Genomic DNA, 24,831 nt, shown 5'->3' with positions numbered 1-24,831 from the left:
ATAAAGTTAAATGCGTTTTGGGTAATGTTTTCCTAAGATTCGTCATAAACAGCAAGTAAGTAAATCGTTATTCAGAGGTGTTAAGTAGTGGGGAGCGCAGTGTAGTCGTCGACGTGGTGTCTCTTGAGACCCGGACGCAGCCGGGAGTCTTTTGATAAATATTTTATGCTCCTCGCTCTCTACAACACATAACTTGCGATATATTCTTTTCGCTTAGATTAAAATAGTTTATTTTCCTTTCTTTTATGTGTGTCTCATTGATATTCACTGCTTTTATATTGTTACATAAAAGCCTTTCCTAAACCAAACAGATAAAAGGTATACAAATATACGATCCTCTTCGATCGTATAGACTGTCCATTATGTGCTAAGTCCAATGCCTGTACTAATCCGGGTTTACAGTCTTGTAATTTTTGCGAACTTGTTTTGAAAGGGCAGGGAGATTACAAAAAGAGAGGGGCCCGGTTGAAAGAAGACTGGGTAAAAAAAACGTGCGGTTGGAATTTTGCGGAGAGGGAGGCTAGTGGTATTTCCCTGCACAAAATTACACGTTATCGACATTCTCCCATAAAGACAGCTCAAATAAATGTATTGAGAAAGGCGGTGAGCGGAAAAGATTTCATTGTGCATTAAAGTTAGTGGTGATATTACTTATGTAGTAATGTTCTAACGCTGAAGGAACTTGTTTTCGATGTGGCTCCGCTAACAGTTAAATAAATTAGATAAGACGGGATACACGCCGACGGAAGCACTTAGCAACTTTCTGTGTTGTCAACACTTTTATGTGTGTATTTAGTTAACATATTAGGCTGATTCAGACACGCTCCTTACGCGATTAGTAATTCAGCTATTACTAAAGTCGTGTAGAGTATATTTAAAACGAATTTAGTCAGATGCGTTTTTTTTATATTTACCTTGAAGAGTTAAGATAATATCATCTCAGCCGGGAATCGTCCACTGCTGGACAAAGGCCTCCCCATCGAGCGGCAATAGGACCGGTCCTGGGCCGCCCTCATCCATCGGACTCCGGCAACCCTTACCAGGTCGTCGGTCCATCTTGTGGGGGGCCTGCCAACACTACGTCAAGATAATATACGTCTATGTAATTCTTAAATATTTTATGTTTATACTAGCCGGTTAAATGTATAAGCAACATGAGCATTTAGTTCTATCATAGCATAGATACCACCATCACCGATCTGCCTTCCGAGTATAATATTATTACCGCATTACCCTGGATTTCAGTTCATTACGATCTACGGTAGAGGGAGCACGTTCCACGATATCCTATGGATAAACATGTTTAATTTGGTTCACCGTTAAATGATTACCACAAAAAACATGTAAGTAGTCTTAAATAATATGTGATCAACCCTAAAAGCGTATGTATTGAACATGCACAAAAAAAACCAATGAAATTATGTAATGGTATATGTATTCCCAATGAAGACCTAAAAAAAATAAAACTTTAGCTTCAAAGCATCCATTACTTAAAAGCACTGTGCACTGCGACGTTCCTACATTGGCACTGTTTAGCATAAATCAGGAAATCAAAGTAGCATTTTTTCTTTTTATCGTTTCCTGTTGAAAAGTCCCTCAAAGCTGAGCTACCACAGCGCTCAGCGCACTGGGAAACGACACGGAATATTGTCTGCCCGCCCGCACCGCATTTCTAAGCTGGACGCTTCATTTAATCAAAACCTCGTCCTTTGAGTGTTTATTTGACAAAAGTATCTGCAAACTGTCTGGTATTTTTCCGTTGGTCTGCAAATGGTGATCCATTAACATAAAATTATTTCGGTGAAATGGTATAAGAAATATTGGTATTATAACTAAATTGTTTCACAGTCATTCGCACTCTATCCAGAAACATTGGTTTATGTAAATTTGTTAATATAATCGAAAGAACGAGTCACTTGTAAGAAAAGTTTTAATATCTATTCCGATTAGATTCAGTGTCAGGAAGGAACGCAGATAGCGTCGGCGGAGTTGGAAGGAAATATTAGATGGATCGGGCTTCGAATACAAATATGGGGAGATAGGGAAATCGGATTTGCCAGTAGTCCCAGACGTGTCGTATTATCGGACTCTTTTTGTGAAACATATCACATTTTAATAAGACAAGCTTCCAATACGACGTCTTTCATAACCGCACTATCTTGTCCACTAAAAAGGGATCTTTAGGGATAATGTGCCATGAGGACGAGCTATACCCGTATGATGAAAGGCACATTTAGACACTCTCCAGATAATGATTTAAGTACAAGTTTGGATATTATTTACCAAGACTAACAAGATTTTTAATGTAATAAGTCGCTAGCAAACATAAATATAATCGGTCAAAGATGAGAACTCATAAATTTAAAAGTAAATCGAATTTCGTTCCGAAGTTTGTTGAGTAGAGTTTTATAAAAAGCGACCAGAATGGAATTGGATCTTTATTTGAAAATCGACGCTTCGTTGAGGCTATCTTTCAAGGCTGACCTTTACACTGTCACCCTTTTTCCAGACCATTTTTCCGATCAGATTGATCAGATTAAGGTCTTCATTTTCTTTAACGTAAAGCAGCCAAAATCATGACATTACTCAGAAATATAATTGCAAACGTAATAAATCTTAATTTTTGAAAAGTTATTGAGTCCAGATCCATCATCTCCATGATTTATTGACATATTGAAACTATGTAATATTAGACATTTGTAGTTACATAATTTAGTATTTTTGTGTGGTGTCGATGTGAGCGTGTGTGCGTCGTGCGCCTTATGTTACGGTGTGGTGGGCCCGGCACGCGGGCACGCGGGCACACGGCGCGGCGGCGAGCTGAAGTACGGCTGGTCGGGTCGCGGGTGGCGCCGCCCGCGCCCGCCGTGGATTGTTCTCTCACTAATTAAATCTCGCCGACGACGACGCGGTTTCAAACCGACAGCCTCTTAATTATTGTTCCGGCTCTTAACATCTGTCTTAATGTCACTTTCTGTTTAATTCCGAAATTCTTTAGCTTTAGATATGTTATAAATGTTAATTTCTTTGTGTAAAATCTTAATTATTGCGAAAGAGAACCGGTTTATTAAAGGTCTACCTTTTAATTAAATAATTCTACGAAGGTAGATATATACGTTTGTCTCGCAAAGTGTAATAGGTATGTGGGTACATCATGTATTTAAATACGATTTTCATTAAAAACCTCATCAAAATAACTTAACCGTAGACCACTGGAAGGTTACGTACGACCGCGTGGACTAGCTAATCATCTTTTACAAGTTGGTTAAAAAAGCTTTTATTGCGTTAAGAAGGTAACTGCGAAAACATCCGAAAGTTTTTAATTTTCTTACTGGTATACAAATTGGTTTCTGAAGCTACAAAAGGAGCACACGCCCGCTCCTCCCGGGCGCGCGGGTGCGCGGGCGGTCCGAGGGCCGAATACAAATTAAGAGGCAGACTTCGTTCTCGCAAAACTAGTTAATGTGTGCAACGTCTGGATTTGAGATAGTTCTAAAAGCAAAGCGACTATCTGCGAAAGCTAATCATTCACTTTACGAAGTGCTTGTGTTCACTTGACAATTATTCCATCTTCCTTGTAGTTAACAAAACGGTCTTTACAGATATTATAAGTTCACTCCATATTTATGTTTGTTCTTTTAAGTTTGTGTCGCTCTCGTCCTACAATATTTACTCAGTATTCCATACATTGACTCAATACACTTTGTAAATTATTATATTTGCTTCGTTATTTATTATTGACATGGTAGACATTATGCAAGATTTTTACTTAAAATAATTTGATAAATATCATCGTTGTGTCTAAATATGGCTTTCCATAAAATTATTTTAATTTAAGAAATGAATAAAAAGTTCTAATTGGTACTCAGATGGGAGAAGTCGGGGCGAGCTGCGTCGAACGCTTTCTTAATTATTTATGCGCTGCAGGCTGAATAAGGAACGTATTTGCTTCACTGCGCCAAATTAAGAATAAGGATTAAAAAGCCCCGATACATTCAAAACATTTGCTCTTAGATAGATCATTATTTTATTGTAGACAAATACAGATGAAATACATAATCATTTTTTGCCCAGCAGTGTATAAAATAAGCAGGTATCTAGGTAGGTATGCTGTATGTGTTTTTTATACTTTTAGCTTTGGAAAGTCAAATTAGTTGAGCGCTTTTTTAAGAAGTAGATGAGATCGGTCGGCGGCGGGTCGGACTCGGAGGCGCTCTTCAGTACAAAGGGCTAGAGCACTGCGAGCGGAAAGTTTTAATATCCCTCCGATTGGATTCAGCCGCAGCCAGGGACGAAGGTACGGCCGCATTGAAAGGAAATTCGCATTGAACACTAATACGTACGTCGAATGATAGGGAAATCGACCAAGACGTTTGGCGTTCTATGGATTGCGATAGTAGTTATACAATATACATAGATTATTTGTTATACATAGGCTCAGCAGGACGAATGTTTTATAATATAATATAAAATAAATTATATTATACAATATTTTTGTTTTAATATTTTAAGTAATTGAATACAAATTTATAGGTATCACAGTTGTGACGGCGCTTCGAGTACCATACACTAATCAATTTCCTAATAATAGTAAAAGTAATATTGCTAATAGCAACTCGGTAACTGACGGACATGGTATCTGCACTAGTACGTCTAGTACATTTAAGACAAGATTTTTTCGCATTATTTTCGTCTTCAGTTTATATTCGCTCACAGTTTCTACGCACACGGAGACACATGGTTTGCATTCACGAAGAGCACTTTATGAAATTCATGAGGCCGCAGTTTGTTATCGCCAATATTATGATTACGTACGCACTTTTCACAAATTCCAATAGCAAAATGTCAATAGCAGTGACAGTCAAACATTTGTCGCGGTTGTGTTAGACGACGCGACGCGACGCAACGGCGAAAGATTATTTTTCGGCTGTCCGACTGCGTCGGTAGGGCAGGAGGGTGCGTCGTAGAGCGGACGAAATGGGGACGACTCTAAATCCATATTCGATCAGTAGGATCTGCACTGAGCCGATCTGACAAGCTGCCGATCTGTTTTGCATTTATATAAACAGCTTTTTACCTTTAATATCGGTACGATTCCTTCGAACCGTACATCCGAAAACTTTGCTTAGCGCCACAAGGAAATAGCCTAGTTATATTATAGCTAAGGTTCTACTATTTAGAATTGTCATAATATGCGAAAAATTTTGGCTGACTTCCAGACTGTAAGTTGCTAACTATGACACTATAGGAAATGTAGTTAGTTTTCAAACTTTCTTGGTGGCGGTAAAAGCTTGCAGTTTATTACAGTATTTTTATAGTACAGGCATTGTGATGAATACTGGAATTTAATGAGCATTTGAAATATTCATATTGTTTGATCTTTGCCAACATTCCTTTAATAAGTAGTGGTCGGTGTGTAGTTATATGTACAAGGATGTACGGGCGGGTTAGGACCGCGGCTGTAAAGAGTAACGCGTAGGTATGTAACAGATTAGGTATACGTTAGTCTGACAGGAAGTGGTGCGAGGCGGCGCGGTGGCGAGGCGGCCGGGTGCGGCTGGACCTTCATCAAGCGGTTGACTGGTATTAGGGCGTGCAATTGTTCCACTGCGCCGCATTCCACACTCTATACAACACATATTTCACTCTGTGATTTCACAAATTAGCACCCATGTCTGGAAAGGGCTCGAATCACTGAAAAAACTAATCATTCATCCGGACAAAGAGTTCTACGGATACGTAAATATTTAAACACTTTCGACGGTCGAGCCGCGTGGTACAATTAAAATGTTGAAAATCCCATATTCTGTTTTCGTTGCGTATCACGGAACAAAAACTGTTTGTTTAAAAGGTGTAATTACAAAATCCCTCGTGTACTGAATTTTCCGGTGTTTTCGCGCGGTGTACGAGTACGTGCCGTAAAAATAATTCGACGCTCCTCGGGGATCGTTTGTAAAACGTCACGCGTAAAACATATTATAAAGCCAATAAAACGTGTTTACAAGGGTGAGTAGAGCTCGCCGTCCTCGGGGCGTTCCGTTTCCGCGCGATATCCGTAAACATTTTAGCGCTGCAATAAATTTAACATTATCCAAGTCGCGAGACATTCTGTTTTCTTCCGTCCCGGGATCAGTTGGTTAACGGTTGTAATCTCGGCTGTCTCGGATTTTCTGCTCTCTGGTAACAGGAATTATACAATTATGTGGCTTTCACATGTTTCTTCCTCTCACTTTTATTTATGAGCACTTTTCAGATTCACGCTTGTGCACTTTATCGCTTGTGATTTGTGTGTTTGTTTCATCTTTCTAGACACATTGGTAGGACTTTCATGTGTCTAAAGTACAATATAAAAAATATTTTTAATTAATTTTGTTATAATTAATCAAAGTGCAATACTACCAAATCGTATTTTATAATTTTTTATTGTCTTGAATTGATTTAAATATGAGTGGCACATTAAATCTTTAATTATTAATTGTATAAAGTCATTTATCAGCGTTTTTGAAAACGTAAGTACAGAAAAGTTATCAAATTTGAATAGGAACGACACTAGAAATCCTTTTAGGGAAAACCCGAAGGTAAACAGAAAACGTTCTAGATAATACAACTATTCAATTACGGGACATAGTTTGGATTTTTCTTATTGCATCGTTTATAGATTCAATTGAGTAAGCGGCAGATTGGCCCCGGAAATCCGTTGGGCCACGGGCGTTGGACGAAAAGTAACCGCAAATTAGCCCGAGAAAATAAAAACCCTCTATTTTCCCCCGCACTGACAGGGGCGGCCTCAAGTGGCCGCAAAGGAACACTGTTTTGGTCAGAGCCGCCCATCTGCTCTCATTATGTCGTTCGGAACACTCACTTCAAATTTTATGAGACTTGAGTTCAACAATGGATACACTAGTAATGAAAAGTTGCTTTCTCACCGCCGTGACGTAATTTAATTGACGTGTTAATTGCCGTAGTTAATGGTTTCTGACATGTAGTATTACTCTACTTTCGAATGTATAGTTAACATTATCTCTAAAGCATACATTTAAAATCTCCGTAAAAGGTCAACAAAAACTCCGTCAAAGTCTTATCCTTCTAGTGGGTACTCTGTTAATTATGCGGACGAGATAACTAAGCTTCAAAGACTAGTACGATCATGAAAAAAATAATATGCCGTCTGTTAATTAATTAAGAGACTGACATCAGCTAATACTTTCACAATAGATTAATCGGCAGCATGTCGGCTGTCTGCATCGCAATGCCCTTTTGCAACGCTGATCCACTTTTCTACGGATGCGAGATTAAAGGGGAGAGTAACAAAATGAGAAATGGAACGATTTCAGGACGCATTGTTAGACGGCCGCCCGTTGTCGGATTTATGACAAAGAACAGCGGATGATTCAATCAAGCCGGTTCTTTAGTTTGTTATATTCATGTTACAGTAGCCCATCTACGAGTCTTATTGTTATCACAACGTTGCTTTTTTGCTCCATTTGTCCATTTCTCTTCTTAAAATCTTTTTGTACAACCTTTATAATGAATTCGGAATTTATTATTTTTGGATTCGTAATTTGAGATTGTAAATTGTGGCAATTAGCTTTTTCCAACTTTGTTTCAACGAAATCTTCTGTCAACTTGTAGCTCATACAGTTGATATAAACCTGTGTAACAGCATTTCATGGATCTCTTTTTTTGTTAGCTAGATAAAATTATGCTAGATGTCACTAGATGACAATGTATGAGAATGCTATATACACGGTTGAAACAAATTATGGGCCATGAAAAGAAACAGTTAAATATTGAAAATACCTTAACTTAACCTAAATAATTCACTGAAAAGAAAATGCTTTTATTATTTATCCAAACACCTTTTGACAATCAACACAAGCCTCGTTATGCCAACAGCACGAGAGCCTTGTAAATACAAGGGTTTTATGGTCACCAATCAAAACACAGATATAGGAATTTACTTATTACAGATATCTAACCAAAAACAGCTTGTTTTAAAAAGTATAGTTTAACTTTTTAAAAGCTACGTGCAAAATATTCCTGCTGCCGTAAAATAATAAATTGGAACTAAAAGTATTGTCATCACCAATTCTCGTATGGCGTGACCACATTATGATCATTAAATGTTCATAAAGCTTCTACGAACTCTGTTTTTGGATAAACGTTCATTTATTCATTACCTCACAACAAATAACATAATTTAAAAACTTATTTATCATGACTATTTCATATTGTTATTATTATTAAAACTATGCTTGCATTTTGTTATAACTACAGCTTCACTTCGAAATACTTATTTAAGAACAAGATTTAGTGATTCCATTTACGTGAAACAAATTTATTATATGAATACGATGTGTCTGAAAGTTACCTAATGAGGTAACTTGCAGGTATGTTCAAATAAATATGCTTTCCTTAAAAGCGTATTTTGTTTACCTTCAAACAAATCGTGCGTTATGATATTGTTATTTGAATAAAATGTACGTTAACTGCGTTCAAAAGTTTGAGCGGCGATTGTATAAAAGGCCAAACTTTCTGTAAATAGGTATTCAGTGCAGGGGAGCAATTTACAATTTAAATATTCTTAATGTCTCCAAGTTGTCGCACCGGGAGGGGGCCCGGAGGCTCACGCCGGCTGGGAGGGGGCGGGAGTGCTGTGTTGTAGCGGCCACGGCAATAGCACCGACTTCCACTACATCAATCACTCGCGGACGCTGCGCCTGAACATTTCTAATTATTCGCCTCGCTTTGAATAGCTCAAATTCTTAAATTACACATCCATACCTTTATCTATTTGTATTTTTAAAATCTAGTAAAAATGTGATTTATTACTTAACTTTGTATTTTACAAAATACGTGTTACGTTACTGCCTTATCACAGACTTCTTTTTTATATACTATGGGACCTAAGGAGGTGTCGTGGTCGATGGACTGCTTAGAAAAGATAAACGCGAATGTCGCTTTCGACCCCCTGGATAATTTCCACGCTACCTTGAGCGACACCCGCGGGACCATAGGGTGAATTACGAGACTGTTCACAATACTAAACAGCGCAGTAAAAAACATCCTGAAATTGTCGTTTATCTAATACGTTTATTCATATTTTTCAAGGGGACAGGAAGTCACGATTTTTGACTGAGGTGTATAAAAATAGATAAAAGCATAGACGATCTCATTCCCACCTTAATTTGTGTGTAACATAAGTACAGGCAGGAAGGTAAAGCTTAATTTGAGGGCGCGTTCTGCATATTTTGCGAGAGGCGTGTTTGCTCAAAAATGTCGCGGGAAGCCGGGGGAAGTGGGGCTCGTCTCGAGTGGCCCTCCAGTTCGACGAGGGCGCTCGCTAGGTGACAGCCGCCGTCTAATCTCCACGGCTTCGAGTTTATCTCATTGATACACTTGAACCACTTCCAGTGATAATTCACTGATCAATTACTGCCACCATGACGGGTCTGATTTTCGAAAGAATTATTTTTTAAATCATGTTTTTATTATTTTTTTATACTCTCCAATAATAAAACCCTCGAGCTTTTATCGACACAATTAAAATAAAACTACAAAACGTAGACGTATTAATTAAATTCACGGAGATGTTTCTTTGACTACTACACAGGTTTTACTGCTAAGTTAAATACTTTTTTAAAGGTCGAGATTTATTTAGATACCCTTTGTACTAGCTGCTTATCATGTCCCACAGATTCACCCTCAATAATTTGATTTTTATAAACATTATTTAAAATACTTTTAAACGAAATCAGAATTAAAATAAATTAATTGTATGAAATTATAGCAATATGTTAATAAATTCAAATGAAAACAGTATAATCGTAATTCGTGTTTTTAATTTGATTGTCATCCATATAGCTACACTAGCTGACCCGCGCAACTTCGCTTGCGTCACATAAGAGAGAATGCGTCAAAATTTTCCCCGTTTTTGTAACATTTTTTACTCTTACTCTGCTCCTATTGGTCGTAGCGTGATGATATATAGCCTATAGCCTTCCTCGATACATGGGCTATCTAAGACTGAAAGTTTTCAAATCGGACCAGTAGTTCCTGAGATTAGCGCGTTCATACAAACAAACAAACTCTTCAGCTTTATAATATTAGTATAGATGAACAGTATGAACGTATGTGTGTATTAATCGATGTAGAACTTTGTTTCCACCGGTTAGTTCTAAACATAGATGAAATGTTCCAAACCACTACCATACTCTATCTGCCTATTGCAACGATCGATGATTCCCTATAACCTACTGAAGACCTACTTGGTTCTTCTATTGAAAGCCTTATGGAAGCGATACTAATTAATAATATAAACGTGAAAGTAATTCTGTGTATAATTTTGTTAAGTTAGTAAAGACTTTCTTCACAAAAATCCAATTCAGTAAGAGCTAGTTCATTATATCTGCATTAGTAAATTCTTAGCTGTAGATACCTCAAGAAACGATTTGCGGCACCCATTACTTTGTTCTTTTTAAATTCGAACACGTCTATGTCCTATTTATAAACCGAAATGCGTGTGGAGAACCAGGTATGTACCACCCGCGTAAATATAATCAGGCCAAAATAAAATCTAGCAAATGTTTTTTGAATTACCGATATAAAATTAATTACTCTGGCATACAAATAAATTGGTTGTTCTCACTTGAATGTAAATATTGTAAACAAACCGCAATAATATTGTGAAATAAGTTCTGCTTGAATGTGTTGGTGCTGTTAACCAGTACCTGAACGATTTTATTTAACGCATTCAAATTAACTACAACGGGTAATTGATTCTCCCCTCATTACCCTTAACCAACGAATAGTGCATAATTAATAACATTATAATTACCTTTAACGACGTGGCACAATGTACGCATGTATATCAAAATTGTGACACAAAACTACAAACTCTGTGTATGATTTTGATAACAAACTCTGAAAGGGCACTAGAGGAAATAGGTGAATGTTTGATTTTGCAAATTAATTTAATGGTCGGATGTATCAAAATGCAAGATTTTAAGAAGCACACGGTCAAACTTTTATTACACGTTTTAAATCCAAAATTTGTGTCCAAATGATGTAAAAATCTCTCATTAAATATTGATAAACCACGTTGTAATGAGACAGTAAGTTACTATTAAAATTTACTCTCTTAGCTATGGATTAATTAGCTACATCGTTACGGGGTTACTTCAAATGGCATCAAGTAAAATACTAGAAACATTTTTAAAAGTCGTGAACTAACATTAGTAGAATATAGTATAATGAATCTGACTTCGCTGATCTGCGTCAATAGTCGATACGCTGATATCAGACGACAAAGAAATCTAGACTGACGAAGACTTTCGTAGAATACTCTCGCTCCGTTGCATTAATTGGAAGGTCTGTAAGTTTTACTCATCATTAAAATTATACAAAGAAACTGTCTTATTCTATTACTGAATAAGAAAAACAAACAAAATATAGTGCATGGTTTATAATACAGTGTTATAGTCCGGCAATTCAGTAGATAGCCTTGGCATAATTGACATGGATTATAAATAAAAATTCTATGCATTTCCGAAACAAATAGCTGTATCTAACTGGCTACCGTCAGTTGCATGTTCCTAATAGAGGCTTATTGTAGTAAATTTGACAGCTACGAAGGCTCTCTACTAAGTTGTAGGACTATAGCTCTACTTTATTTCTTTTATTTTGTATCATTGATACAAGCCAACGAGTACTAATACACTTGTCCTGTGTAGGATATCACCGATTAGATTCGTGTGTCCTTTTTGTGATGCTAGCCCTCCAGGCAGTTTCACTCAGATCCGCACAATAAATCCCTTTGTCAATCTCCTTTCATTTGATAGATGCTTTTAAAGTTGTTTTAAAAAAATGTCGAACTGCCTCTTTACGTTATCATAGAGTTACTATTTTCTTTTCTCTATGTCGCTGGACAACAATCAACATAATTTTAAACTTGTGAACTCTTTTCACCCGTAAACGCTTTGCTATAACAGAAGCATTTATTTTCTTTACGCAACCACAAAAATAATATAAAAAAGTAATTTGTACATATAAAATTATTATTTAAAGTATTTGTTTTAATTTAAATTGTAAAAAATTTAAAGATAATAAAAAAACACAAAAATGTTTTGTTATCCAGTAGTAACGACGTTTTCTTTGGTGCAACAAAACCATGTAAATTATCTTAAAGATATCTAAATCGATTTCCCCAATTTAAATGAAAAGCCATAGCAATGAAAAGCGATATCAAGTGAAGCTATAAGTAAACAACAATCCCATCTCTGCTCATGTGTGTCGTAGAGGGCGGTTGAGGGATTATCTCGAGGGGACAGACGAACCACAGCATCCAACGGCCTTCTAATAACAACACGGAGATTATTAATCCACTGTATTTATTTTCAAGAAAACCATTATTTTACAAAACGTAGAATGCATAGTTAACCTATTTTTATTTGAGATCAATACATAAAATATGTAAAGGTATAGCAAAAATATCTACCTAACTATTGAATGTACAACTCATACAGGGTCGTAGAAAAAAATATTTGCGTAATAATTGAGGTGTACTCGAACAAATATATACAGCGTCGTTTTCTCGTCCGTTGAACGGTTAAGTACGCATAACAAAACGTAACACAAATAATTATTCGCAACGTTTTCCCTTGTGAAGGGTGTGAGTGTCGGCAGCACGTCGACGACACAATGGATGTGTTTACAGGAAATCAGCGTGAACTGTGAACGCCTTCTCGACTGGGACCGCCACATACGCAAACATTTTGTCCTCTTGCTCAGTAAACTCTATGTTCACTTTTAAACCTACTTTGCTTACACAATTTCGCGTATCAATACAAAATAAAATATACTACAATAAAATTTCTTAAGTGCTTCTGTAGTATGCAAAGTTCACCGGTTCTTGTCCCATATAGACCGTTATTTGTTTCATATTTATTCATATCAGCCAGTCCCAAGATAGAAATGCATTAACAGGGAGGATTCCCATTCATTTCCCAATTAATTGGCGATTTTAGTTGCCGTTTCAATAGCAAATTGAAATCCTCACCCTTCAAAATGTTCAAAGTTTGCATTTACATTTTGCAGTCTGTCTCTGATCTTATCTTGAAGGTTAATTAATATTCCCAATCGCAGTTAGGGTATATGTATATGTGTATAATATCGTAGTGATTAGAGCGAGACCAACAAGTATCGACCATTCATTCTAGATGTAATTGAAGACGTTTGGCGCATCACCGTAGTGAATATTTAAATTATTGCAAGTTTAAATTGCTCCGATAGCTTCGGATTTCTTTGAATGCGTCCTACCTAGTTATTTGAAATGAAAAGGCACGAGTGCATTGGCTTTAATACTGTAATTAGTGATATAATTTTACTTCTCGATTGAACACTTTTTTATTTTATTTTTATGTAAGTATTTAGTTGAATATAAAGCTGATAAGAGTGAAAATATGGATAGCAGAGTAACAGTAATGGGAACTACACTAGAGTTATCCGTTAGTTCGTAACCATGGCCTCTGTATATTATCCCATAGCATTTGTTTTCTATTTGCTCATTTTGTCTACGGTTAGTATCATTTACTCACGATTATCACGGTAAAACTTTTAACTTAGGCCGATAATAAACTGAGATTTCGCGTCAAAATAAACGTACAAGTTATCGATCTCTTCATAAAGTTCAATCAGACTATTCGAATGTTCTATTACAGCTTAAAAAAACAATTTAAAAAGTTGCATGGAGTAGAGCAGAATACACATAAGGGACGTGAACTGCGGCGATGGTTTACCTTCACAACGAGTGCTACATTGTACAAGGAGGTGAAGATAATGGACGTGGTAGTAGCCTTGAAACAAAATACATCGACTGCAATTTAAACTAGTTCATCGTAATCTTGGAATAAGAAAATGAAAGCCGCAGACGAAATTCACTTGCCTAATCCTTTTAAAAATCAAATGAAACCTCATTCCTATGTTACCCGATTTGAGCACTGAAACCTGACTCCGGCGAGGAGAGACGGCGTATTTGTATTCATTCACAGTTTGAGAAGGCGTTATGAATAAGTATGGCATGTTGGTGGCATTATCTGCGTGTTCGGTAATGTATTCAAATATGTATCAAGCCCCATCCGCACCATGTTGCCGTTGTTATTTTATTTCGCACGCGTGACGCTACCAACCAGCTTTATTTTTTCGCGATACGAGAATATCATATTGTCCCGCTGTCGTCAGATATTTTTGCATCGACTGGTGTGAACGTGGACATTGTAAAAAAGAAAAATCCTGTAATTGATTTATATTTATTCGGCACAAACAAATTTAGATATTTATATGAGAGCTTCACAATGTTTCAATAAACTCACTTTGTTTATTTTAAACTATTGTTTACTGCTAAAAGTTCTCGAATAGCTACAACGGGGTATTAAAGCAAAAAGGCATCGTGAATAAAGATGTTATTTCTACTTCTATAATGTTTTCTGCTAGACTAGGAAGATATTGAAAGAAAAATTGTTCAACATAGGACAGCTCTGTCCGTGCTCTCGGCGTTCAACGGATATTGATTACTTGTCTGTAAGGAATACAAATGTATCAAGGAAACTGTGTTCTAGCGCTGTTCTGAACGCCATCCTTTGTACTGACATCTAACATTAAACTTCATAGTCGACCCTGCGTTTTATATTACGGTAACTGCACTTTGTACTAAACTTATATGTATGTGTGTTAGTAATTTACCTTCATGTGACGTTTCATTAAACTTTTAACCGGGGTTTTTTTTATTTACTAGGTATTACGTTAAATATTTTCTTGAATATTTATAATTTATATCATCTTTATGATGCGAGGAAACGTCCAGCTAACACTGCAGGAGCAATGAGAGCCCGAGGCGGCTAACTAGCAGGTGCACGTTAGCAAAGAAAAATGAAATAACGCAAAAAGGAGAAGTCGAGTCGGGCGAAGGGGGACGTTGAAACCGTTGGGGTGGTTCTTTCGTGGAAAAGCCAGTTTCCTTTAGTGGAAACAGATAACGATCCGCTGCCGACGACAGAATACGTAACTGCACTCACTAAGCATACATCTACATACTAACGGAACGCTTGCCTATCAAAGGTATCTCACACAACAGATTCCGTTTATTGAGCAGGGAGAAAGTGCTCAGTCAGTGTTGTCGTCCCGATGATATTCCGCTTCATTCATTGCGTATCACATGTATGTACAACTTTCTACGCCAATTAACTTGCTTACGGCAGGGCTCTCTCGACGTTAGCGGAATATTTTACCTGATTTAGATGCACATGAACGGCGACCATAGAGCTACGAATATACTAGACTTATTTGTGTAAGCTGAACGAAATCAGGACAAATAGGTAAACATTTGAGGCAAGAGGGAAGGATCATTGATTCCTAAGAGACGCTGCGTCATACATCCGTGCACTGCATTGCAATGCAAAATTCACAACGTCCGCAGGATTTTGAAATAAAATTATGCAAAAAATGTTTTGTACAGAATTTGCTGCAGTCGGTTTCCTTCCGCATTCCGTTACGTATAAGACCTCTATACTTCTTAGAAATAGTTTGATCACTACAAGATTGAAGATGGACTAGACTTCATAAAATACAAGACTTTATCACAGGAACGATAGAGACAGTTCTATTTGGTTAAAATTGACCATTAAGTATATACTTACGATTAACTGTAATTTCAAAATGATGTCGGGATATAAATTTAAAATATTTACCTGTATTAATTATGCGGTGTAATCTTTTTTATACAATATACAGCTTTAAAGCCAGACAAAACTTACAAAATCAAAAAAGAGTCAACAAAAAAGTCTAATTTCAATTCATTAGGTAGAAGCAAAGTTGGGAACTGTGTATACGTGTGTTTCGACACATATGGAACAGTACAGGGTGCGTGGACCGCAGGGCGCTCGGCGCGCTCGTGACCTGCATCCATTGCGCCGTCGATACGCGACGTGCCCTCCATTCTGTTATATTGTATTGCCAATTTGTAAACATACGGCTTACGACTATCTACCCATGCATGACTATGCTTAATACGACAAAAATGAAGCTGATTTTTTTAAATTTTCTATTGTGCGTAATGACAATAACAGTACGGTTCTAGTAGTATTTCTTGTCTCCAGTTTCCATATCGCTTCGGCATCTACCTCTTTCTTTTTTATCTCTATTAGCATTTAGACCTTAGTCGTCTCTAATCTAGGCATTTAATGCTAACATTTACTGAACGGGCTCACAATGTCGGTATGTGAGAATGCGTACATGGCTTTAGATGTCTTCTGCGATTGTGAGCTCTCGTGCGGTTTGGCACTGTTGTGTAATTTTATCTCTACTACTCGTATCTTAACAAACTTATATTCCCTTGCATGTATTTTCTACGATAAATTCGAGCTTATAATCTCAATCTTAAATAGGTCAGTGCCACGGAAAATACCTATACGTTGGGTCCTTTTTCAGTGTTGAAAAAAATAACAACATTTATCGTTCAGATCAATTGAATTTAATGAACTCAGCAGGATATTTTTTAACCAATGATCGAATATTTGGAATCCAAAAATGAAGTAATAAGTTGGGACTACAAGGGCGGCGGGCGCAGCGCACAGTGCGCGCTTAATGGGCGGCATTACCATTCCAAGTCGGTAGGTGAGCGGCGAGCGGTAACCCGCCCGACCGCCTTGTGAATATGCAAAGTGAAACACGTTAAATATTGAACTACCGTATTGTACGCAATTGTGCCTAAATGTACGCTTTTCAGACCAGAATTAGTCTCACTAACTTTTAATTTGTGTTTTGTTAAACGCAAACTGCGCAATTAACCATTCGACTGGCTACATGCCAACTCTGGAACTTCCGAATTAGAACGGATTAGAAGTTTATTATAAAGTAAATTAATGAGAACGTGACCGGGTAAAATAATTAACTAATATTGTTCGTATTAACGTAAAGTTTTTTTACGTCTTACTGTTATCAAGATGTCTTAATTAGATTTCTTATTAATGAGTTTTAAATAATAAACGAGGTATGAAAATTTATTTCATAACATCAGATAAGCAACAGTTCAGGTTGAGACGTAACTTATAATTCTATTTTATATTAAGTTGGTTGCGTCTGTGTAGTTTGCGACAAACTGGTTCGCGGAACTTGGCCTTAATGAAGACCTCTCGCTGCTGTAATGAAATAGCTAATTATAGTTTCTGCGACTGAAACAAGCAACAATATTTCGTTTCGTTTTTCAAATTTTGACCAACTTTCTTTTGTTGCATATTATTCACACACTTCGTAGATCCATTTTCAGGCAAGGATGTGATAATAAGTTGAATGTAAAAGTCGTAACAAGGACGAAATTTCACTTCGAGGTGTTTTTTGAAAGTAAGTACTCCTCATAGTTTGTACTAACACACCTGATTCCGCGAGTAACCTGGTGTCTCTTGAATAGGGTGTTCTTTCCTAAATATTTATAGTCACGAATAAAGTTTATAAAATAGCATGTCAATTGGCATTCGACAGTTTTTTATTCCAATGTGAACGGTAGTAGAGTAATCTTTAAGTATTTATTTAATGTTAATTTATATTTAAATCAATGTACCTAAACATATTACTAATTGTGTTATTAAAAATAAGTTATTGCAAAAAAACCTTTCAGTCCACTTGAATAATCCACTGTCACTTTCAATCAATTTCGATGTTATGTATTAAATAGGTATGTGATTTACTTCAAAACACAATTGTTTCTAGGTACAATGATGAAATATAGACCAAACATAACTATTTAGGTTCATTCAATTTGACACACATAATAGTATCAGTAACTCAGGAACTAAAATACAAAGTGGTGTAGCGTATAAATAATGTCACGAGGAATGCGTAATCTTACTACTACAATAATTCACGTGTAGGTACGCCTGTATTATATAACGCCCCCACACCATGTTGGTAATATGAACACGTCATTCAAGTACAGAATACGAATCTAACGTGAGGAGAATATAATAACAGTGTATCCGCATAAAATATTTTTCGATAAACTGATAAAAAGCACACGCTGGCATGTCAGAGCAAAAATTGCCAGGCGTCGCGTCCCTCGCGCGGCATTGTGCCCGAAATGACACGCGAAAGGCGTCAAGAGCGCCGCGCTCCCGCCTTCACAAAAGGCTTACAGATGCGCGCACCAGAAGATTTTAATGAGGCAACGACTCTGTGTGATTTTATCGCGTGTGCTGTAATGAGAAATAACCAAGCGCATCCTCTTTGACTGCGCTCACACGGCGCTGCCAGCAAAAATGCTACAAGTGACATCTACCCCTACTAATTTATTACGAGTGCAAAACATCGCGCACAAAGACTATCAGATAGCTGACAAGTTGTTGACTTTGAAAACAACAAATGGAGCTTTTCAGATTACATGTGCGAGGCTGTAACCAGCGATTGCAATTACGCGATACAGGGCTTTATACTGTCGCCGACTAAGCCTACTTAACACCAAAATTTTGTAACATTTTGTTTTCATTTCTACGTTTTATCTTTACACTAACCTACTTAGGTATTTATAGCTTACGCCTACCTACTAAATAATGTGACTCATTTATAATTGTGAATTGTTATTATTGTATATAATACTCTACTGATTTTAAAAGCATCTGATTTATACTTATCTCGGGACCTCATTAAAGTAAAACGATCTCAGAACCGTTCAAAATCATTGTCATAGGTATAATGTCATGTGTATATTATCGATAAATCACGAGAAAATGGTGGTGGAAAGAAATCCAGTACTTTATAGTTCAAACTGTTAATGGGTATTTAAATGTTCATCGACGTGTGGTAACAGTGTAAATTACCAGATGCAAACAAATCGTGACAGCGGCAACGCGGGCGATAAAATCGTCTTCGTTTTACAAACGTAATAAAACAAATTAGGCGACGAAGTAAGTTACGAGGGCCCGGTACACTGGCCAATTTTCATCAATGCAAATCACGTTGTCGACTCGTCAACCCAATTACCAAGAAGTGAATTTAAATAAAGATAAGTATCGCCCTCGAGGAGACAATGCTAATAGGAGGCGGAGGCGTGATAATAGGCTCCGACTGGGGTTGAGCGGCGCACCGCGGTAGGTGCTTTAATTAGATCCCACGACTTACGGCGTCAGCCCCAAAACACTTGTTCAATTAGTGATTAGCTACAAGAAACTTTATTGCTAAAACGATTAGTGCTCTCTGTTTCACGTCGTCTTTTCAGAATAGTTTTGTTAAGAAAAAATCAAAACATGCCAAGACGGTACACAGGCTAGCCAAGTGAAAACTTTCTCTTCGCGAATGTTTATATTTCCATTTTCAGCATATTATAGACACATACGTTTACGATTTACGACGTATAAAATCTTGAGTATATATTTATGATTGGGCAGCAAGATTGAATGGGTGTTCCGGGCATCACTTGTAAGCACCGCTGACAGGCGAGGCGGGAGACGATAAGGGGGGCGGGCGAGGGGAGGGGCAGCATCCCGCGGCCTGTCAACATCTGCTTCCGCACTTCCGCTTAACTGACCGCGACATGACCCGGCCTCGATGACCCTACAAATATGTTTCGTCAATAAGTGTAACGTGACGTGACCACGCCGCCCACCGCACGTGAAACCAACATTGTGTTTCATTGAGATTGTTGCTGCTCTTCGAACATTTGCACGGCTGCGAATTGATCATAGAATTCTGAAAGTTCCTTCTTGCCATCGAATACCAAGGAAATGCCTTTCTGTATGTGTTAGGAATTAAACGAGAGGTCTACTCTTAAGGTGGTTTTTTGTTACTCTACTTTTTACTACATATTTTTTTCATTATGCTCTAGGAAAAACTGTATTTACATAATAATATGTATCTAGTAATAGTGCAATACTAGTTTTGAGTCACTTAGATACAATTATCACTGAATTATCCGTTTTTCGTGTGTTTAATCTGCAAGGTAAAACATGGTTCTCCTATTGTTTACAACTAAATTTAAATGTATCATTTCTGAGAGATTTGTTTACAATACAAATCATAAAACAGAAACGAGCTGAATAACAATACACAAACAAATACCACAATTGTACCTACATCATTTTTTCCACAATCCGTCCACTAAAACTAATATTATGTATGTTACTTTATTTCTATTTTCTGTATTCACTCAGGGTTTATGTATCTCGAATAGTCACGTCCCCGTCCCGGCGAAGGGTAAAGCATACAAATAAGTGAAAGTCCGAAACCGCCCAAACACCCGACGCCACGTTCTTTATCTACGGATCTCTTAAAAGAATTTGATCGTATATGAGAATATTACGAGCAACATCTGTGACAAGGGACGTATAAACTTAAATATTTGGCTACACAACCCCACTTACCATAACAAAACTTTATTATTGATTTTGTTAAGACTTATTAAAACCGAATGACACATTAGTTTATAAAAACAAGACAAGGTTATATTTCAGTTTAGCAAATCGCATTCTTGTAGACAATATAAAATGTACGTAATTTTAACCATACCACTTTAAAATGTTTCGGCATTGTTATAAAGCATGAATAAAATAATATGTTATAATTGGTTTTAAAACTATGAAGACGGCCAAAGTTAAGTCTAAAACGTAGGGCACCACCAACACCAACACGTAACTGCAGCTTCTAGCTTTCTAGAAAAGAGAAAACGAGTTAGATACTTTATTGAACTGTATATGTTCAAGTTTATCTAAATTGAATAAAGTTTTACCTGAAGTCTTTCAATTGCTCTGTCTTCAGCTTCAAAGTGCCTTGTCATTGTAATATAACAACATTTTCTCATCGAAGTAATAGTTGGCGTCTCAATCTTTTCAGAGCAGATAGAACGCAAGACAATAGGTTATTTGTCACGGTTACGTGTCACGGGTATTATAACGAGGTGTCTGCGTAGCCGCAATCAATTTGGCGGCATGGGCCCTGTCAATTTGCGGGCGAGCTCGAGCGCGGGCCGCGCCACTGCCGCTCAGTGCGGCCGCCGCGCCCGGCCCGGCCGCGTCTGATGACTTCCGACTGACCGCTCCTGATTTGCATAAGGGCCAACTCTAATACGAGATTATTCTCGAGTTAGGAGCGACCGAAGCGGTCCCATTCATTATTAGTTTTGGAATATTTAGTCGACCCAATCCCGGACGTAATTATTTGAATTGCCACTCGTATTTGACATGCTTGTTGGCAAATTGCAATTCCATCAACTAGTTTAAATATTTCTATACAGTAATTTTAATTTATTTGCTTTGTATCAAAATTGAATGTTTACAGCGTTAATAACCTATTACAAACATTTATATAAAGAAGCTATTATGTGAGCGAACATAAGTTTCAAGTATAAGTACATGTCTAATTCAAGTATAACATTGCTGAGCGTTGACGAATGCTTGATTTATTGGAGATATTAAGATAATAACAGAGGCAAGAATGGTATAACACATGTAGACATTTAATCGAGATGGTTGGTACATTGTAATCACAACAAGTACGTATGGTGTAGCCGTAGCGGAGAGAGCGTCTTGCCATCGGTGACAAAGGGATTAACCCTCCCCCGCGCCGCTGTCTGCGGTTTCTTAATTAACCCCTAAATACCCTTGCACGCGCCGCACTGCCTCGTGCGGTATGTAAGATTATTGCCAACGTTACCCTTGTTAATTTTAATGTACGGTATTATTGAAACAAATAGAAGACCTCTTCTCCACGAGAGTCTTATTAACTTAAACGTACGTACGCTTATTGTGACTCATTATTACCAAGTTACATATATAAATTACGAATATGTCGTGTTTCGGTGCGACTGTTATTGTTTGTGTTGTCTCGTGAGCCATAATCTTAGTTTGGGTCGTTGACTTGACTGCCGTTGATATACTGAACTAATATTATACGGCAAGAATGTTGTTTGTGTCCGGTATTGATCTACGTGCTCATATCATTGGATTAAACTATTTACGAGCATTCTATTAATAAATATTAGAACTGTATTGAATCGGATAGAACTTTTAAATTGGGTCAATTCTTCAATACGAATACCACTCCATCGTGATTGACTTAAGTAACGATCTCAAAATTAACGACGTGTTTGGAATATGTGGGTGGTTGGTGGGAACTTCACGAATTAGTGTGTTACGTAATGAACGTTACAGGGGTACCGATAATGTTATATTCATTGTTACCGCTGAAGGTAGAGAAACGCATACACAGCTAATAGGGTGCGTTATAGATGTTAATGCGCGATTTACATCGGTTGAGTCAGGGGCACTGGGGTAGAAAATGGAGCGTCGTGCTTAGAGCTAATACGATCAGGTGAGCAAACACGCAACAACCGGAGCTTTCATCTTCAGTCGGGTATCTCTCAGAGCCATGTTCGTAAACACAAACGTATAAGTAGACCTGAATGTTAGCATTGTGCCAACACTGCTGTGTGCGCTAAAACTTGCCACAAATATCATCTTCTTCGCTCTTTATGAACCACGTATTTGTTTATGCATAACAAGGGTTCAAGCTGATTGTGTACAATTGACTGAAACCTTAAGCGTGTAACGTAACAGCACACCGACACACCAGACAGGCAGGGACAAAGATTTGATAAAATATCTAACTTTTGATTACTTAGCGCCGTAACTTTTAAACTTTCGCGTTGCATGATACATGAAACGTTATGCATTCCAAGGTAAAATGCTACGTACGCATTAATTAAAATCGAACCTCGGATCAAGTCGCAATTAAATTAGACATAGTTAAAAGTGATTAATTAGTAGATCCTTTTTGTCAAACTCATGCATCTTCTGCTAAAATAGAATAGATTTATTGTTAGCGTGAATGTAGCAGTGATACGAGTGTGTAAACAAATGGAAACCAGACTAACTATCGCCACTGAACAAGTTTATTCTCCAAACATAACTGTGGATAGAGGGACGCGTCGAAGTAGAGGCATGTGCAATCGGACCGTCTCGCCGATTCCTGTTTATGCTCAGACAACAAGGTTGGTCTTTGCGTCGGGCTAAATAAACTCTATTGACTCGTTTCAGAATTTTGTATTCGCCGCATTAAACACGGGAACCATTAATCAAACACAGCACGAACGCGATGGGTTGACTATTCTTTGACTCAATACTGTTGTCGCAGACGACATCGCGCCTTTCTTTACAGAGACTCGGAGACTGCCACCTCGCTCACCGGATGACAAATGTTTGCTTGCTTATTCAACCACTGTGTAGTCTTTCACTTACATAGTTCAACGCTTGGTGATTTTTTATTACCCCTTTTGTCATTGCTTTTGAGAAATACCGTACACAAAGTCAATATTTTATTACTACTTGTCACATTATTACTAATTAAAATACAGAGTAGATACACATTTTAAAATAAAGTTATTTCACTAATTAAGGGTAAAAAGGCTCAAATGGAAATGTGGTGTTGCTAGCTTTAACGTCTATTAAATAATCGGTCAATAACATAACCCTAGCTGTGTAGTCCATCCAGTAAAAGCTCTACTGTGAGTAAATCAATGCTTATAATAAAGGGCAGGTAATTCATGGATAGGTCACTTGGTGGCACTTTATCCAAGGGTAGTAATAGTGCTTACCAACGCGATGAAAGTAAATTTCGGTTGTAGTTCATAAAATAGCTGTTTTAAGCCAAGCAAAAGTGCAACTCAGTGAAATGAAAAAAAAATGATGTTGATGTATTTGAATATGGAAAAGAAAATCTTTATTTTGAAAATCTAGACTTTATATTATTGAACAAGATTAAGTATATCGAAAAATCTGTTTACAAGTTCAATTAGTGCATTACAGCGTTATTGTAGAACTCTATACAATCAACAAACCCTCTCTATTATTCTTTGATTTGAAGTGTGAGAGCAAAACTACGGATGACGCTACCCTCGCGCTCCCCACACGAGAATGCAACCAATGTAAATTAATAAGACATACCGCAATTCCTTCAATTTTCTTTATTTTAAGAGTGAAAATTCTTAATTAAATATTCTAGGGCCGTTTGATAGATATTACTTCTGTACTTATGTATACTTTCTTACCTTTATTCGATAATGTAAAAGTTTACATCTAAGAAAGTGATTCACAAGAATATTAGTTTGAAAAAGCCTATCATTCAGTAAAAGTAAGTGTACTAAGTATTTTATGTCTGCTAACTTAATTAACATAACTTAGAATCAGACTAACTTTTCTCTTACTTTTGGCTATCAGCAGAAACAAACAATGCTGTTTGTGATCAAGCTAAGCTTTTTATACATAAATAGGTACATACGTTAAAATAATTACCCACCACCTTTGCTTTTGTTCGTAAGAAAACAAAGAATAAGCATATGGCAATACTAAAGTTATTGAAAACCCATTTTATTTACTTCTTACATAAGAGCTGAAGACAGAACATTGGGACCCAAATGACAGGGCAAAGAATGAAACGTTTCAAAGCGTTAACATTTTTTAACAACGCGATCAAATACTTGATGATTTTCTACCTTGTGCAGCTACATAAAAGTAAGAACTTAAGAAGAAAACAAAGAACGCCAATTTGGCAAGTCGAAGACAAACGCATTTAAAATGGGCAGAGCAGAGCAAGGGCCATCTATCTTGGAGCTTGATAAACGACGACATTATTCCTTATCGCCCACTCAATTTGTTTAAAAGCGTTCTGCTTTGATAATTTGAGAATTACAAATCGTATCTCTTGACACAAAAATGTCCTCATAACTGCAAATCTTGTCAGCTCGATAAGTCTCATAATAAGAACCGCTGAAACATATGTAAATGTAGCCTTTGGGGA

General features: G+C 37.1%; 1 protein-coding gene across 1 annotated transcript in view; it reads left to right on the top strand.

Annotated features, from left to right (window-relative positions):
* Positions 1 to 24,831, top strand: part of LOC142973827 (lachesin-like) — a 66,921-nt gene that overhangs the window by 29,750 nt on the left and 12,340 nt on the right. The window lies entirely within an intron of this gene.

This window comes from Anticarsia gemmatalis, chromosome 1, assembly GCF_050436995.1.
Source record: "Anticarsia gemmatalis isolate Benzon Research Colony breed Stoneville strain chromosome 1, ilAntGemm2 primary, whole genome shotgun sequence".
Classification (NCBI taxonomy): domain Eukaryota; kingdom Metazoa; phylum Arthropoda; class Insecta; order Lepidoptera; family Erebidae; genus Anticarsia; species Anticarsia gemmatalis.
This window is presented reverse-complemented; position numbering and strand designations above follow the sequence as displayed.